This window comes from Mytilus trossulus, chromosome 5 (genome assembly GCF_036588685.1).
Source record: "Mytilus trossulus isolate FHL-02 chromosome 5, PNRI_Mtr1.1.1.hap1, whole genome shotgun sequence".
NCBI classification, from domain to species: Eukaryota; Metazoa; Mollusca; class Bivalvia; order Mytilida; family Mytilidae; genus Mytilus; species Mytilus trossulus.
Window position 1 is genome coordinate 82,417,747 of NC_086377.1, and position 18,435 is coordinate 82,436,181.

Sequence of the window (18,435 nt, forward strand, 5' to 3'; positions counted from 1 at the left end):
GTAGTGTGCTGAAATGTCTGACTGTGACTGTGCCAGTATGACTGTGTTTTAAGGTCTCAATAATGAGAATAAGCAGTAGTGTGCTGAAATGGCTTTTGAAACGAACTGTTTGATTTGATTAATTTATTATACATTCGTTAATAAAATAGTATGCTACCCTCACAAGGAGAGCTCATGTGTTGAGTTTTATTGTATAAATAATTTATGTTCGTTTAAGTCTGGCGAATAAGAACATAAAGTTCACAGAATTGTGACACTTGTAATATTAATATATACTCTTACAAGCAGGATCTGAGATCACCACAGTTTTTGGTGGGGTTCATGTTGTTTAGTCTTTAGTTATCTATGTTGCGTCTTCTGTACTATTATTTGTCTCAACGTCTTTTTAGTTCTAGCCATGGCGTTGTCAGTATATTTTCAATCTAAGAGTTTGACTGTCCCTCTGGTATATTGTGTCCCTCTATATATTTTCACATGCTTCACGTGTATGATCAGACTAATTTAAAGTCTAAACATATCTTTAGATGTTTTAAAAAAAATAACATGTTTGTGATGGTCTGTCCAATACTGTGGATGATTGTTTGACTTTTTACACTAAACTATCGAACAATAATGAATTGTCTAATACACATACATTTTACTATTTAAGTCAAACTTCTTTTTTTTTTTTTTTACAGATTTTGGTTTTGCCACAAATATAAAGAAAAACGATGTATACAAACGTGAACTGCTATTAGATGATTAAAGCATTAGATTCCTGACATACTGCATATACAAAAAAGAAGATGTGGTATATAAAGGCTACAAGACATTTCGTCACAAGAGACTAATTGACACATGAAGTAACAACTAAATGTAACTGTACGGCCTTGAAGAATGAGAACAAACCCATCCCGTATAATCAGCTATACAAGGCTCAGAAAAGAATCATGTAAAACAATGCAAACGATAAAAGTTACTTAGTGTATGAACAAACAATGAATGAATACCAAATATGTATAACAGCAACAAACGGTAATTTCTAATTACTGCCTTCTGACTTCGGACACAACATACAGAATGAATACCAAATATGTATAACAGCAACAAACGGTAATTTCTAATTACTGCCTTCTGACTTCGGACACAACATACAGAATGAATACCAAATATGTATAACAGCAACAAACGGTAATTTCTAATTACTGCCTTCTGACTTCGGACACAACATACAGAATGAATACCAAATATGTATAACAGCAACAAACGGTAATTTCTAATTACTGCCTTCTGACTTCGGACACAACATACAGAATGAATACCAAATATGTATAACAGCAACAAACGGTAATTTCTAATTACTGCCTTCTGACTTCGGACACAACATACAGAATGAATACCAAATATGTATAACAGCAACAAACGGTAATTTCTAATTACTGCCTTCTGACTTCGGACACAACATACAGAATGAATACCAAATATGTATAACAGCAACAAACGGTAATTTCTAATTACTGCCTTCTGACTTCGGACACAACATACAGAATGAATACCAAATATGTATAACAGCAACAAACGGTAATTTCTAATTACTGCCTTCTGACTTCGGACACAACATACAGAATGAATACCAAATATGTATAACAGCAACAAACGGTAATTTCTAATTACTGCCTTCTGACTTCGGACACAACATACAGATTGAATACCAAATATGTATAAGAGCAACAAACAGCAATTTCTAAATACTGCCTTCTGACTTCGGACACAACATACAGAATGAATACCAAATATGTATAACAGCAACAAACGGTAATTTCTAATTACTGCCTTCTGACTTCGGACACAACATACAGAATGAATACCAAATATGTATAAGAGCAACAAACGGTAATTTCTAATTACTGCCTTCTGACTTCGGACACAACATACAGAATGAATACCAAATATGTATAACAGCAACAAACGGTAATTTCTAATTACTGCCTTCTGACTTCGGACACAACATACAGAATGAATACCAAATATGTATAACAGCAACAAACGGTAATTTCTAATTACTGCCTTCTGACTTCGGACACAACATACAGAATGAATACCAAATATGTATAACAGCAACAAACGGTAATTTCTAATTACTGCCTTCTGACTTCGGACACAACATACAGATTGAATACCAAATATGTATAAGAGCAACAAACAGCAATTTCTAAATACTGCCTTCTGACTTCGGACACAACATACAGAATGAATACCAAATATGTATAACAGCAACAAACGGTAATTTCTAATTACTGCCTTCTGACTTCGGACACAACATACAGATTGAATACCAAATATGTATAAGAGCAACAAACAGCAATTTCTAAATACTGCCTTCTGACTTCGGACACAACATACAGAATGAATACCAAATATGTATAACAGCAACAAACGGCAATGTCTAATTACTGCCTTCTGACTTCGGACACAACATACAGAATGAATACCAAATATGTATAACAGCAACAAACGGTAATTTCTAATTACTGCCTTCTGACTTCGGACACAACATACAGAATGAATAGCAAATATGTATAACAGCAACAAACGGTAATTTCTAATTACTGCCTTCTGACTTCGGACACAACATACAGAATGAATAGCAAATATGTATAACAGCAACAAACGGTAATTTCTAATTACTGCCTTCTGACTTCGGACACAACATACAGAATGAATAGCAAATATGTATAACAGCAACAAACGGTAATTTCTAATTACTGCCTTCTGACTTCGGACACAACATACAGAATGAATAGCAAATATGTATAACAGCAACAAACGGTAATTTCTAATTACTGCCTTCTGACTTCGGACACAACATACAGAATGAAGCGTGATTATTATCCGTTCGTTTGATGTGTTTCAGTCTTTGATTTAGCCATTTGATTTGAGACTTTCTGTTTTTAATTTTCCTAGGAATTCATTATTTTTGTGATGTAACCTTTTTAAACAGCTTACCGAATAAATAAGTACCTGATGATTTGTATTTAAATAAATTGTCCTGTATTCTTTTAAAACCGGCTACGCCGAAAAACCTAGATAATAAATGGAATTTGTGTATTTATCTAATAGCAATCAAATGAATGCATCATCATAAAACCAGCGTTGTCACCTACAATCACTGATTAGAGCATATAAGTGTTATATTAACAAAGAAGGTAATCCTGGCAATCAGGACAAATGCATCTGACTGATAACGGTTTACTTGTCGAGCCTGTTTAAATAACCAAGCTTATCATGTTGTGACGGACATTAACATTAACACACATGCTACACATACGTAGTCATAACTCTTGAAACATATTGAAAACGTTTTAAGGTGAACAACTTGATAAATAAAAAATACCATTACTGTATGATATGTTTATCTATTATTCATGCAAAACAAATATGAAATAAGATGAAATAAAAATTGTACCTGTATTTTATGATACATATAGTATAAAAAACAAAATTTCACATACATTTCGATATATTTTTAAATGTCCACAAATACATATATAATAAGGGAAGTAACTCGAAGTGACTTAAATTCTGACGAACCAGCCACTCCTACAAAGCGGTTGTTTTCTGTGGTCCGACGGTCGCCAGTTTTTGATATGTTTCACTGTTACAAAATGTCGACTGCTATAACTATTTTTTTTACATTTTCCATATTATGTTTGTATGTTTTGCTCACAGATTGTTGTCAATATAGTTGAATTATATGCAACTGTCATACAAATGAAAGGTTAAGCAAGGTAATAAACCAGGTTTAATAAACCATTTTCTAAACAAGGAAAAGTCTTTCATAAATAAAGAATATAGCAGTTGATTTACAGTCGTTTCATGTCTAAAGGTTTTAATTTTGTAAATTGATAACAAAAAAAATCCGTGTTTGATTTTCATATGAGTTCAGTAGTTTAATTATTTTATATTATGACAGTGCGCACAATTCGGATAAATACGTACAAAGACTGTTTACACCTGTAACCATATTAAATTTTCTTTTTTAAATACCTTAGGTAAAATATAACCAAGGACATTGTATGTTTGCTCAAGCGGATATCTTTTAAATAAAAAGACAAATAGCGTGTGTTTTATCTGTACTCAGTAACTACATGTTATGTAGTCTGAAGTTTAAATTTTAAGATGGGATATAAGTGAACGGTTTGATAGTGAATAACTCGCATATTGATATTTGACAGATATTTAAGTCAGTTTGAGGTAAGCACATTTTGTTTCTGTCTTCAGACAATAGTTTGTATTTAACAAGTAACTTCTTAATATTTAACAATTGAATGTCATCTATATTTAAATGAGATATGTATTTTTTGTTTCTAAAAGTAAAAGGTCAGGTTTATGAAAACTTTGCTATTAAACATTCCTTTAAGTTTCATAACATCATTCGGTCAGTCAGAATTCTTTTGCTGATCGTCGATTGTTCTCTTTTTATAGAAAACATTTTATAATTTCTTAGTTTTTAAGGTTCTATGTAGAAAAAAAACATGATTTATTGTTGCATTCTCAGTGTATGTCTATCTATGTCGAAAAATTAGTTCACAACGACACCCTCTTTCCCCTCAAGTCTTGAATACGTATACATAGGAATGTAACGCATTCACAGACCTTCAATGGTTTTAACACATTAATGTAAATGCAGAGAAATGTCTTGAAGGTTTTTAGGCTGTATGGTATAGTCTAAAGTCTTGAGACGCGCGTTTCGTCTACAAAAGACTAATCAGTGAAAATGTTAAAAAGGCCAAATAATAGTTATCAAAGGTACCAGGATTATAATTTAGTACGCCAAATAAAGTACGAAATTGAAACGGATTGATGAGATAAAAAAACCAGAAACAGTTACAAATAAATCTAAAACAAAAGAATATATATATGGAAATAAGGATATGTGGAATGATTCCAAAGTTCAAAAACAGTGGATGTTTTCAATTATATCCCTATTATATGCCTACTTTGCAAGGACCATGGATAGTTGGCATTACAATATAGATAGCAATACCTTATTTTGAGGGGAAAAGGTCTGTCAATCTATTTATCATTTAGTCTGTACCGCGCGAGATTTCAAACATTCCGCAGAGCAGGGTAAATCTTTTATAAAATAAGACCATCGACAGCTGTTATGAATTCGTTATAACTCGCAGAAATGAAAAATAATATTTTAAGTGTACAGCAAATAATTTTCGATTGAAATCATGTAAAGTTTTCTGAAATGTCTACGTAACCCAATACTTCTTTTAAGTACTTAAGGTGCAATATAGCTGAGGCATTTATGTTTATTCATGCGAGGACCTTTAACAAAAATCACAAAAGGCACACAATGTGTACGTGGTCGATAGTTTAGTCACGACACTATTGTTAGGCTAGGATATAATATTTCAAAATCGGGTTTTGTTGAAAAGGTTTCATATTTTGTTTTCGTATTCATTTTTGAAATATGTTATAAAAGTTTTTACTATTATAAAAACACAATAATAGGAAATAATGTGTTTAATGATTATCAAAAAATCTTCGATATTTGGATATTTATTCTAATTAAAGTTTAGTTACTAACATATACAATCATTTCTTTTCATTTGGTTAACCCTGGAAAATATCATAGTATCTGTTTTTGGAAAACAAACCTTTCAGGATTTCGTGCCCTGTTTTTGACCTTTTAATCTTGCAGATATTAGTTTCACTTATGAAACGTTTTGTAGACCAGCCAACCCCCCCCCCCCCCCCCCCCCCCCCTTTTCGGAGGTTTTTATAATTTTATAGTCTTCTTGATTTACTGCACAATTACAATTCAAGAAATATAAATGACTATTGAGTAGACACGTTTTAATTTTCTCGTACAAAACAGTAAAATAGTCTACTTACTAGTTACTAGTTATTGTCATTTCGGAGCCTTTAATAGCGGTATGGGCTTTGCTCATTGTTGAAAACCCTACGGTGACACACAGTTGTTAATTTCCTGGTCATATGGTCTCTTGTGGAGAGTTGTCTCTTTGGCAATCATACCACATCTTCTTTTTTATATGACATGGAATGTATTGTTGATAGTCAGTTGTATCATGTTATATGCCATTCAATCCTTATATATACGATAAATATTCTGTGTAATACGTTTTGTAGATATCAAAATGAAGAAAACGTTGTCGTAAACACTCAAGCTTTAATTATTTAATCTAGACTAGAAAGGACTATTTCACGTTAGACTACAGTTTACAAAACATTATATCATAGCTCTTATTATTAGTTGACGCTTGTATTTCTTACCTCTAACCCTTTATTTCACCTTATATTGTGTTTCATATGAATCAAAGATCACAATTATTTAAACAACATGTTACATTTGATTCATGCTTTTCAATATAATTCCCCCCATTTTTTTTGTTTACCAAACCTGACCAGAAGCATAAGATAGAATTACCTCCAACACACTGGACTAGTTAATGGCTTTTTTATATATAATTTTCACATTTACAATTGTGTCGAATAACAAACTGCATGGTGCAGGTCTATCGTTATAAAACCTCTGTATAGTGTTAATAAACGTGAATAAAAAGAGAGGATACTACAGACCTAGCCAAAGCCAAGTTTTGGTTAATATGACATATTTATTTTTCTCTTTGAATGGTTCCTAACTTTTACGAATTTAGATATTTATTAGTTTGAAATATAACGTTGCCATCTATCTATTGTTGAAGAAGTTAATTAATCTAGACATAGTGTTGCTTCTGTCGGCGATTTTGTTCCTCAATCATGTACACTCAAAGGTTAAGAAGTAAGCTCCTCAAAATGCTAAAACTTGTTATCGCCAGCATATAATATGGAAATGCAACTAGAATGAAATGTTCATAAATAGAATAACAAGCCTGTTTACATATGTAACTACACATAATATACTTCTTTTAAAAACTTTTGGTACAATATAAGAAAGATCCTGTTTGTTTATTTAAGGGTAAAATTTTAAATAAATAGACAAATCGCGCGTGTTTCATTAAATGTTTAGTAACTAGACGGTACAATAACCTTTTAAATGGAATGTAAATGAAAGAAATGATAATGTATTACACACATATTCATATATAAAAAATGTAATTGTATTTTCTCAAAATGAGAACAAAAGGAAAGAATAAATAATGATTTGCAATTGCAAAAAAGTTTACGTTTTCTTTAAATTCAATTGCCCTTTTTATTTGATCATTTAGATATTTTTTTCGGAGGGGAAATTTGATTTTTGTTTTGCTTTTCGAATTCCTTTCTATCAACTTAACGGTTGACTGTTATGGAATAACCGTTTCACAAATGATATCGGATATGTTCCTTACGTCGTAACTACAATCCCCTTCCCTTTCATGAATTTGACCTACCGAATTAGACTATTTACCGGATTTGTAATCACATAAGCAACACGACGGATGCCACATGTGGAGCAGGATCTGCTTACCCTTCCGGAGCACCTGAGATCACCCCTAGTTTTTGGTGGGGTTCGTGTTGTTTATTCTTGAGTTTAATATGTTGTGTCATGTGTACTATTGTTTTTCTGTTTGTCTTTTTCATTTTTAGCCATGGCGTTGTCAGTTTGTTTTGGATTTACGAGTTTGACTGTCCCTTTGGTATCTTCCGTCCCTCTTTTATAATTCAGACTATACGGTGCCTTCAAGACCCACGGCTTAAAGTTAAACGGACCGTAAAGCATGTGTAGTAGATAAAACAAATACACTAATACAAGGGTTAACGTCATATTTGCGCGGATCATGAAGAGTAAATAGTCACGTAAAATTGAATTTAAGAATACTGACGTCCTTGTCGAAACCAATTATTTGGAAAAGACATGATTTTATAGGATTTTGTGAACAAATCTATTTTGACTAACATTTAGTCTGTACAAAAGAGGAGTATCCGCAAAAAAATGGAGATTTGAAACATGCAAATGTACAAAGTAAAAATAAAATCTGCAATGAGACCATAGTCTGCCGTAAAAAGTAGCATGTGAATGTGTTGCATCTCGCAAAAGTAACGAAGTTAAAATTTGTATTTAGACAATATACGTATAGTGTCTTGAAATATGAAATTTATTTGTATGAGGCTTAGAAACGGTTGAAATGCGAGGTTGTACCGAGCATATTCCCGTTTTGTGCCGAATACAAATAATTTTCATATTTCAAGACACTATACGTATATTGTCTTTATACTGAAATCTATAAAAAAAAAGTTAAAAAAAAAAAAAATATGTAACAAATTGTTGTTAAAAAAAAAGGGTTTGGAATGTCCCTCATGGGGTACCATTTTGGGGTATTTTCCTATGAGCGTAGTCCGGCGGTAGGACATGGACATTTTCAGGAATTAGAAAGGGAAAATGAACTTAATTTATAACATTTAATAAACATGGTATATAAATTACCAATTTGAAGACATAACAAGTTTATACGTATAGCTTTATCTGTATAGTTAAATAGCTGATTGCAGTATAATTAGACAATATACGTATATTGTCTTGAAATATGAAATTTATTTGTATGAGGCATAGAAACAGGGGAAATGCGAAGTTCTAACCTAATTAATAATGTTTAATAAACATGGTATATAAATTACCAATTTGAAGACATAACAAGTTTAAATTCATAAAAGTTTGACCAGTGTTACTCCACGTTGTGATGGTTGTGACGTGACGTTGTTGATGAAATACAGAAGTTCTGATAAGTAGGCGGGGCTTATAGGTTAGTTGATGTCATTGACGTATAAAGCTAACGTTTATACGTATAGCTTTATCTGTATAGTAAAATAGCTGATTGTAGTATAAACGTTTATTGAATAATGCACAGTTATACCCCAATGGGGTAGAAGGCATAGATAAATCAACAAAATAAGTTTACAAGTTATGTGTACAGGAAATATTTCGAGTGAACAAATATTAAAGTCTTCGTCATTGTTTTCGACACCAAATAATTCTGTTAAATACACCAGGTGCAATATAACAAAGAGCCATACAAGTTTATCCATGTGTGGAAATTTTAAATATATTTACAAAAGACACATTGTTTGAGCGTAATAGATAGTTCAATGACTAATAACACTAGAATCTCACATTTTATATTCGGATGTCATTTAAAGTTATTTATTTAAGATATGACAAATAGAGCTCGTTTTTTGTCTCTCTTTATCACATAGTTTTTATTAAGCCATGTGTTATTAACGATTATAAATTTATTAGGTTTGAGAATGTATTTAAAGTTTTTATTTAAAGTTTGTATAATTTTTCTCTTGAAATTAACACACTAAATGATAATGCAATCTCAGAGATTTTTAAGTTTGTCAAGCAATTCATAATATTGTATTCCGTTCAACACTATATTTAATACTCCGGCTTTTCTATTGATAAAGTACATTATAAATATATATCTAAGCACACTATCATATCGAAAAAAAAATGTTTCGTCAACTGTTCCCTTTTAAAACCTCGAATAAAACTTGATAAACGAAGATTAATAATAAGACATCAGTATCAATATTTTAACTTTTTGTATCAAAATATTTGATTTGATTTGATTTTTTTGTGTTTAAATGCCACTTTTAAGCACCGCATTTAGGCTATTTTGTGGCGGTCAGTTTTTATTAGTTAGGAGACCGGAGTGCCCGGAGAAAACCACCGATCATCGTTAGGAAAACTGACAAGTCTAGTCAATTAAGATTGGAGTCGAGTGCACCCATTGTACAATTGAGAAAGATTTCAAAAGACTAATTGTAGTTTGTCATACGTGTATTTCATTACTATGGGATCACTGTTGAAACTCTATAAATCTTCAAGGTAGTTGTCTGTCACCATGTTCTTTATGTACAATAGAAGGAAATAATTGTCAATGTACCTTGGATAATTAAAGTCCATATTGATTTAAAAAAATGGATAAGTAATATCGTACTATATACTTTGTAACATGGTATAGTTAGGGTGAGTTTTCATTTATCTTCATCAAAACACAAGTAAACCAGTTATAACACTGTATAATGACTGATGAAATATAACTGACTGTTCAGTAGACTTGTAAGACTCAGTATGTTTCGTCAAATATAAGATTCTTTAACAGGGACCTGTTAGTCGCTTCCTCTCGTCGAATATGCCTTTCTAAATGTGTCGAACTGTAAGCTTCAGGGTTGTGATCGAGATCTGTCTTTGTAGGGTCTCTACAAAATGTAAATGGACGCGAATTCAGAGAGAGGCTACTGTACACCCTCCAAAAGTAATCTTTTGGAAAATTGGGATGTAATAGTATATATTTAATTCTTTCTTTTCTATTTGGTTATAACTTGCTAAGAATCGGGACGATCGCATGTATCGCACATTTAGAAGCCATCTGTCTGTTAGTAAAGACTGCATAATGCTTTAATACTTACTGGTTTGAATTGCTTTGTGTAGTCTGTAAATAGATATAAGAAGATGTGATATGAGTGCCAATGAGACAATTCTCCTAACCAAGTCACAATTTGTAAAAGTAAACCATTAAAAATCAAAGTACGGTCTTCAACACGAAGCATTGGCTCACACCGAACAGCAAGGTATAAAGGGACATAAAATAACATCTGTACAATCATTCAAACGGGAATCCTACGGTCTAGTCTATTTAAAAAACGAAAACAAGAAACACTTATGAACCACACCAACAAACGACACAACTGAACATCAGATTAGTTTTCTATGTTGCATTTTGTGTACTATTGTTTGTCTGTTTGTCAATTTCCTTTTTTAGACATGGCATAGTCAGTATATTTTCGATTTACTAGTTTGAATGTCCCTCTAGTATAGTTCGCCTCTCTTTTACCACAGTCGTTAGGTGTCTGCCTCCACGACGTATTCTTCACATCTACATTTAAGCAAATTGTCCAACATTAAGACATTTCATCGAGCATACCGAGTCTCATGCATAAAACAGATCGCCGGAAAAGGGTGAGAATGAAGCTCCTGATTTTGTTAAAATAAGTAAGACGCACATAAAAAGGCAAAAATTTATCCTTGTCTATATGACAAGGTTTACAGTTCGAAATGAATAATAATAAAATCGTTTTACATCTGTTAAGATATCCGATATACTTCTTTTAAATACTTAATGTTCAATACTTGTGATTCATTTATTTTTGTGGGGACCAATTTTCCTGAAATGAGGAACATGTATTTTTGTGGATTTTTGATTTCGTGGTTTTGTCATAGTCAGCACACAATCCTACAGAAAATTTATAATTCGTTGAACCTTTAAATTCGTGGTATTCCTGTAACAACGAAATTCAAGAACATTGGTATCCCACGAATAATAATGAATCCACAGTATAACAAAGAGTCATTTATGTTTGTGTAACCGGAACTACGCTTACAGAATTGTAAATAGTGTGTTTGTGTGTGATAAATATATAACTTATATTCGTTTAGTCCGTTTACATGATATGCTTCGTCTTCATCCACTTGTTGTTTACATTTTAAACAAAGAGTAACACTAATGCTTGAATTGCTTAAATAAAAGAATATCAACCTACGACACATACCCTTACACCAGGATGACTAGATACGAACTCTAAGTTATCTAAGATATTTGAAGGAAGCATTTACTTATTTTATCAGTTGGTCGAGTTGGCACACCTTTATTCAGTGGGATTTTAACACTTTTTATAAATACGGCGAGTTGTCAGACTGATTGTTCATTGGGATTTACCCTTTTTCATAAGTGTGGCGAGTTGAAAAACAAGAGTGGGGCGATTTTTTAGAAAGTGGCGATTTAGTGTTTGCCGATGGGCTAGTGGGGCGAGTTGACATGGTTTTATATTTAAAAATCGGGTAAGGGGGTCATAAAGGGTATATATTTATATATAGTAATGTATAAAGTATATTCAAACGGTTGTGTGACGTCACGTTCTAAACTATATTTTATGAATTGTAAATGGTTTTTCATCTAATCTTAAACAGTTGGGATATAAAATAGTTATCCCATTCTGACTTGGTGTGTCAGTGTTAGATCACCTTCTGGCCTCCGGCCATCGGAGTGATCTTACACTGACACACCGAGTCCTCATGGGAAAACTAATTCTGATAGCTCAATGTGAGCTTTTGAAGTGGCATGTGTGATGTTAGGTTCAAATTGAAGCAAACAAGATTTTTGTACTGTTTAAGTATGGATTTATAAGTCTTTGCTAATATTTTGTATAGTAGTCTGTTCTTATAGTGGAATGGTAGAATTTAAAAATAGATTCATTTGATTAATAAAATGTCCGTCCTTAAATACTTGACGCTTGTGTTTATTGATACTACATGTGTATCTATTAAAAATTTCGAAAAAAAATGACTGACAAGAATGTATGTTTATTATAAAATTTCAACCCTATTTTTGTGTGTTTGTTTTAATAGTATTACCTTATAACATCTACATATATAGGTGTACTATTGTAGAGTTTTGAAAATTGTATTCACTGTGTTGCCCAACTATCCTTCCCGTCTTGATTCATTCACATTATAGATCGCATTTCAAACGCACACTATCGGTTTGAGTTCTCAAAAAAATAAAATATACTAATTTCACTCGTGAATGCGCATTTTCGTTTTTCTTATCTATATTCAGGTCACGGCTGTAAGAGATTGACATGTGACTTGCATGCATGGTCATAATTACTTACTTAATTTAATAGACTAAAAAAAAGTCTCTTAATAAGATGTCCAAATCAGTTACATGCCACAGTTTTCATTGCACATGTAGATTGGACTTTATATTTATCTTTACAATTAACATATCCATGAGTACAGACGACTTCAATAACGAGTTGAGAACATGAACATAGTGAAGGTCCATGCAGAAAAAAAATATAAAGATATGATAGATAAAGTAAATGCATGCAGAATTCCAGATTATAAAGCAAACTGAGTGCATACATTTATATTGCGATTGGTTTGTGCAATTTGCATAAGTCATCCGGTTTGTAGAAATTTGGATTTGCAAAAGGGTTATCATCTGGAAAATTATGTACATTCCCAAGTACTTAATAAAATAGTCTAGCTTTAACATGCATATTCAAAACGTAGATGTAAATATTCACTCTCAACTGACTTCTTCTAATCACAGTCATTTATTTTAATTCAAAAGCAAATAAAATTCAGCAACAATCGTTTGGTGACCCAGCCGTCAGCGGTATAAGGTTCACGTATTGCTTTTTTTTTTTTTTTTTGTAAAGCGAACAACTTGTTTTACAAAGTAGCTACATGTACATATGTTTGTGACATGGTGCATTTACAAATTTCTGTGACAGGGTTGAGTTATAAATTTCAGTGACGGAGTACATTTAATTAGTTACACATTTCTGTGACCGGGCAAATTTACAGTTTTTTTTACAGAGTAGCTACCTATGTTTGTGACAAGGTGCATTTACAAAATGATGTCAGTGACAGCGGAAAGTTGCATATTTCTGTGACATGGTAAATTTACAGTTTATCTTACCGTGACAGATGTTACATATGTTTTTGACCATATTTTTTGTTATTTACAAATTTCTGTGTCAGGGTAAAGTTACATATTTCTGTGTCAGGGTAAAGTTACATATATCTGTGTTAGGGTAAAGTTACATATTTCTGTGTCAGGGTAAAGTTACATATTTCTGTGACAGGGTAAAGATACACATTTCTGTGTCAGGGTAAAGTTACATATTTCTGTGACAGGGTAAAGTTACATATTTCTGTGTCAGGGTAAAGTTACACATTTCTGTGTCAGGGTAAAGTTACACATTTCTGTGTCAGGGTAGAGTTACATATATCTGTGTCAGGGTAAAGTTACATATTTCTGTGTCAGGGTAAAGTTACATATTTCTGTGTTAGGGTAAAGTTACATATTTCTGTGTCAGCGTTAAGTTACATATTTCTGTGACAGGGTAAAGTTACATATTTCTGTGTCAGGGTAAAGTTACATATTTCTGTGACAGGGTAAAGTTACATATTTCTGTGACAGGGTAAAGATACATATTTCTGTGACAGGGTAAAGTTACATATTTCTGTGTCAGGGTAAAGTTACATATTTCTGTGTCAGGGTAAAGTTACATATTTCTGTGTCAGGGTAAAGTTACATATTTCTGTGACAGGGTAAAGTTACATATTTCTGTGTCAGGGTAAAGTTACATATTTCTGTGTCAGGGTAAAGTTACATATTTCTGTGACAGGGTAAAGTTACAAATTTCTGTGACAGGGTAAAGTTACATATTTCTGTGACAGGGTAAAGTTACATATTTTTGTGACATGGAAAGTTTCCTAGATTTGTGACATTGTTTTTTACTGTTTTTATAGAGACCTTATAATGTACTTGCCCGTGCTGAGACCTGGTCAAGTAACTGTGAAGCTTTTGATTTGTTTATCTCTGTCATTATGTGAGGGTGTGGATGGGGAGTCCCGGTTCATTTCTTTATTCTTTTTTTTTTCGCTCGTTATTCTTTATCTTTAAAAATAATGGCTATTCTGTAATAACTTGATAACTGTATTCTGACGGAACATTGTTCTTTTCTGTAATCAGTATATGTTTACCAAATTCTTGACATTTTGCAGCTGTTCATTATATTTTAGCACCCCATTATTCTCTATTCTCTTTTTTGCCCATTTTACTCTATTCTTTATTTTGCCCATTTTACTCTATTCTTTATACCCCATCCACACCCTCTTTATACCGTCTGTCTAATGGTTGGATGAACGTGAGGGTGGACGATCTAGTAAACAGAAAATAACTTAAAATTGTCGACTGTTAACGAAACTTTTACCAGGAGATAAATTCTCAGCAAACAGAGGATTTGAAATATCAGAAAGTGTTAAGACTTTTGTGTGCGGAAGTGAAAATTCCTGCATTTCCCAAGGGAACACGTCAATTATTGTTTTCTTAATATAAAGCCAACAAGAAAATTAAGTGCACGTACATGACTGTTTTCGCATACAAGTTGAACTTGTAGAAAACAAATATACTATTCTACAAAAAACATTGCTAATTCACTTTCTGGGGGAGGGGTCCTGATCCTGAAATCCCGGGCTTAAAAACATGAAATCCCGAGGTCCCGAATTTAAATAAATTCAAATCCCGACATCCCGAAATGAAAAAAGAATTCCCGGATCCCGGAAGGGTCAATCTCGAGCTTAAAATCACCCGTTCCCGACGTTCCTAAAAAGGTCCTGCCCCCCCTTCTGTTATGGTTAAGACCGATGGCTACAGTGCTGAAGGTCCCGAGTTCGATTCTCACTCGGGGTGCTAAAAATATCAGTTCATCAGAAGGGTAATTTTCACCCTCTCACACACATCTCTGGTACCCAGACCGGAGTTTAAACTAGAATGGGTACTTTTGGGGCCTCGGTTGGTCAAAGTTGTCCCCTACTTTGACCTGGAGATCAATCTTTTGATATCTCTCTGGTTTGTCTGTTTCCACCGAGTGGCCACAGGCACTTGTCTCAATTTTTTTTTTCCTATATACCTTAATATAACACAAGGTACTTAACTAAATTTTAGAATAATGACACCCAGTCCCAAATTCCCGTTATTTTTTTTATTTCTCGGTTGTCAAATCTACTTAAACTTAATATGCCGTAAATCTAAATTGATTTATCTACACAATGGTATATGACACCACTATCATTGTTGTCGGGATCATTAGTAGCAGGCCTCAGAAGTTGGTCAACGGGATGTTTTTTTGCATTCGTCTCAATTTTTGGCAACACCCAGTACGCATGTAATTTTATACTGGTTTCTCATTGGTCATTCGTCTGGCTAAAAATAAATGTGGGAAATTTTGGTCAATTTATAACTCTACATTAGTGTTTTGTGTACACGTGTGTTTCATAACAAACTTATTTGGGTTTGTTCCACATAATCTGTAAAGAATTTACAATAAAGGTAATAATTCATAGTCAGAGGGAAGCTGACAGTTTTTATTTTAATATTTTTTTATAATAATTCAATCACTGCGGGCTGGGTGTTGCCAAAAATTGAGACGAATGCAAAAAACATCCCGTTGACCGACTTCTGAGGCCTGCTACTAATGATCCCGACACCAATGATAGTCGTGTCATATACCATTGTGTAGATAAATCAATTTAAATTTACGGCATATTAAGTTTAAGTAGGTTTGACAACCGAGAAATAAAAAAAATAACGGGAATTTGGGACTGGGTGTCATTATTCAAAAATTTAGTTAAGTACCTTGTGTTATATTAAGGTATATAGGACATTTTTTTTTGGTTTTTGGAGACAAGTGCCTGTGCGAGTGGCCCGGTGGTTTTCTCCAAGTACTTCGGCTTCGGGTACAAGTCAAATCGGCACCTATAGAAAAAGTCAAATCGGCACCAGGTTAAATCGGCATTTGAAATACTGAAAACAAGATATTAACATATTCAACATGTGTGCCGAAATGACTACATCGGGTTCCGAATTGACTATACCGGGTGCCGATTTGACCAGGTACCGATTGAACCAGGTGCCGATTTGACTAGAATTCTTCGGCTTCCTCCACCATAATAACAGACTCTTCCCGGTGGCCTAGCACTCACGTTGTGTTGTGCACAGGTATTTGGGGAATGGATCCCCCTTTTTTTTTGGACCTCACTAAAATAAAATTTTGGCGTTTTTTTTCGATTACAATAATTTTTTTACTATCCATACGAGCCCCAAGTGAAAAAAAGAAGCTTTTTTTCACTTGGGGCTCGTATGGATAGTAAAAAAATTATTGTAATCGACTAGCAATGGATTGTTGAGACTTGATATATGTTTATACATTGTAGAAAGTTGTAAATGAATAAAAAAAACGCCAAAATTTTATTTTAGTGGGGTCCATTCCCCAAATACCTGTGGTGTTGGGTGGGGATTGATTGTCCTTGTAAAAATAATTGTCGTATAAATTTACTTTTTGACACATCTCCATTATTCCCGATAGAGAGTGTACATGGATGCCACTGTACCCTCGCAGCTTTCGAGAGGTTCTTCGGATAACGGAGGCATTTACCAGTACATATACATATAGCGTGAAAAATTATTTATTATTTTTGGCGATCAAACAAGGGGGTCTTACGTCCTCTACCCCCTTTTTCCCATTGAATCAACCGTTTTAAATGGGTCCAATCATTGTTTCAACCTGGTCCGATTTGTCTTTCAATCTAATCCGAGTTTCTTTAAAAGTGGTCCTAGTTTTCTTGGTCCGACTTGTCCCAATTCCGATATTCAGTGTCTCGTTTTGACTAAACTTCCGCGTTGCTGCTATCGACAAACTGCAAACAATTCTTTTTCACCAAGAAGACGTCATTTCGAGGGCTTTTAAGGGTAAGTTTTAAATATTTCTGTTATATTTGACTCATGTGAAGAAATGACATACTCATTTTAGCTCATTTTAAAAATATTTTTTACGTTTTTGAAACGGGTCAGCAACAGGACGATGGAAATATTTCCGGGTTTCCATATCTCTTCTTCTTCGCATTAAGACGAAATGTTCTGAACAGGTACAGAAGAAATGTTTAATTAATCATTTAACTAAGTGATTTTATTTTCTTCAAGGTAAAATTGTTTATGGAAACAAATTTGTAAGTTAAAAAGTGCATTTGAAAAGTGTAAGAGTTTTTAGACACCAGGCGGCGCTGATGTTTGTTACATTTTTGTTTGTTTAAGTTTTCTTTTTTAAAAAGCTTGTCTGAACCTTCATTTATAATGGGTATAGAATCAAAAGTGTGCATACAATATATAATCTTTGTATTTGAAAATTAAAAAAAAGTTAATAACTGATTATTAACAACAAGTTAGGTTCCTCATCCACAGGTATGAGACAATATTAATTAAAGTTGTTACATTTAATGGATGGCTATTATTTATTTTGAATTTATTGAACCATACAACTAATTTTTGACTCTTCACATTGAATAATCCGCGAAGCGGATTATGTAAAATGTGAAGAGACAAAAATTAGTTTTATGGTTCAATAAAATCAAAATAAATTATTGCCATTCATTATAAATAAATTTGTATCAAAAATAACGCTCAAAGTACTTTTTATATTATTTATATTAACAATAACAACGTACACACATGTTGGCGTATGAATACACAACGTTAGAGTGGGCGTGTCGGCATCAAATTTGACAACATTGAAAATAAAACTAATAATTTAACCAATCAGAAGACAGTAAAAACACCATATTTATTTATTATTATATACCACCAAAAGTATACATGTAACTTAAACAAGTTATTTCAGAAAATAACAGGCATACTGTTATTGGGGTAATTCTTATAGAGTTATCTCCTCCTGTCGTGAATTGTGTTGAAATAACCCTTTATTTTACAAAGAAACAATGTATGTATGTAATAACACCTTTCAGTCATCACAGTGGGTCTCATTGGGGTCTTACTAAGTTAGCGTGATGCAGGATTGGCCGATTTTTGGTAA

General features: G+C 33.0%; 1 long non-coding RNA gene across 1 annotated transcript in view; it reads left to right on the plus strand.

The window, feature by feature from the left end:
* The first annotated feature begins 4,126 nt into the window (after window positions 1-4,126).
* The window catches only part of LOC134719211 (uncharacterized), a 177,176-nt gene continuing 162,867 nt past the window's right edge, over window positions 4,127-18,435 (plus strand). Inside the window, exon 1 of the long non-coding RNA XR_010107547.1 lies at window positions 4,127-4,233. This is a non-coding gene — a long non-coding RNA (uncharacterized LOC134719211). The remainder of the gene's footprint in view (window positions 4,234-18,435) is intronic.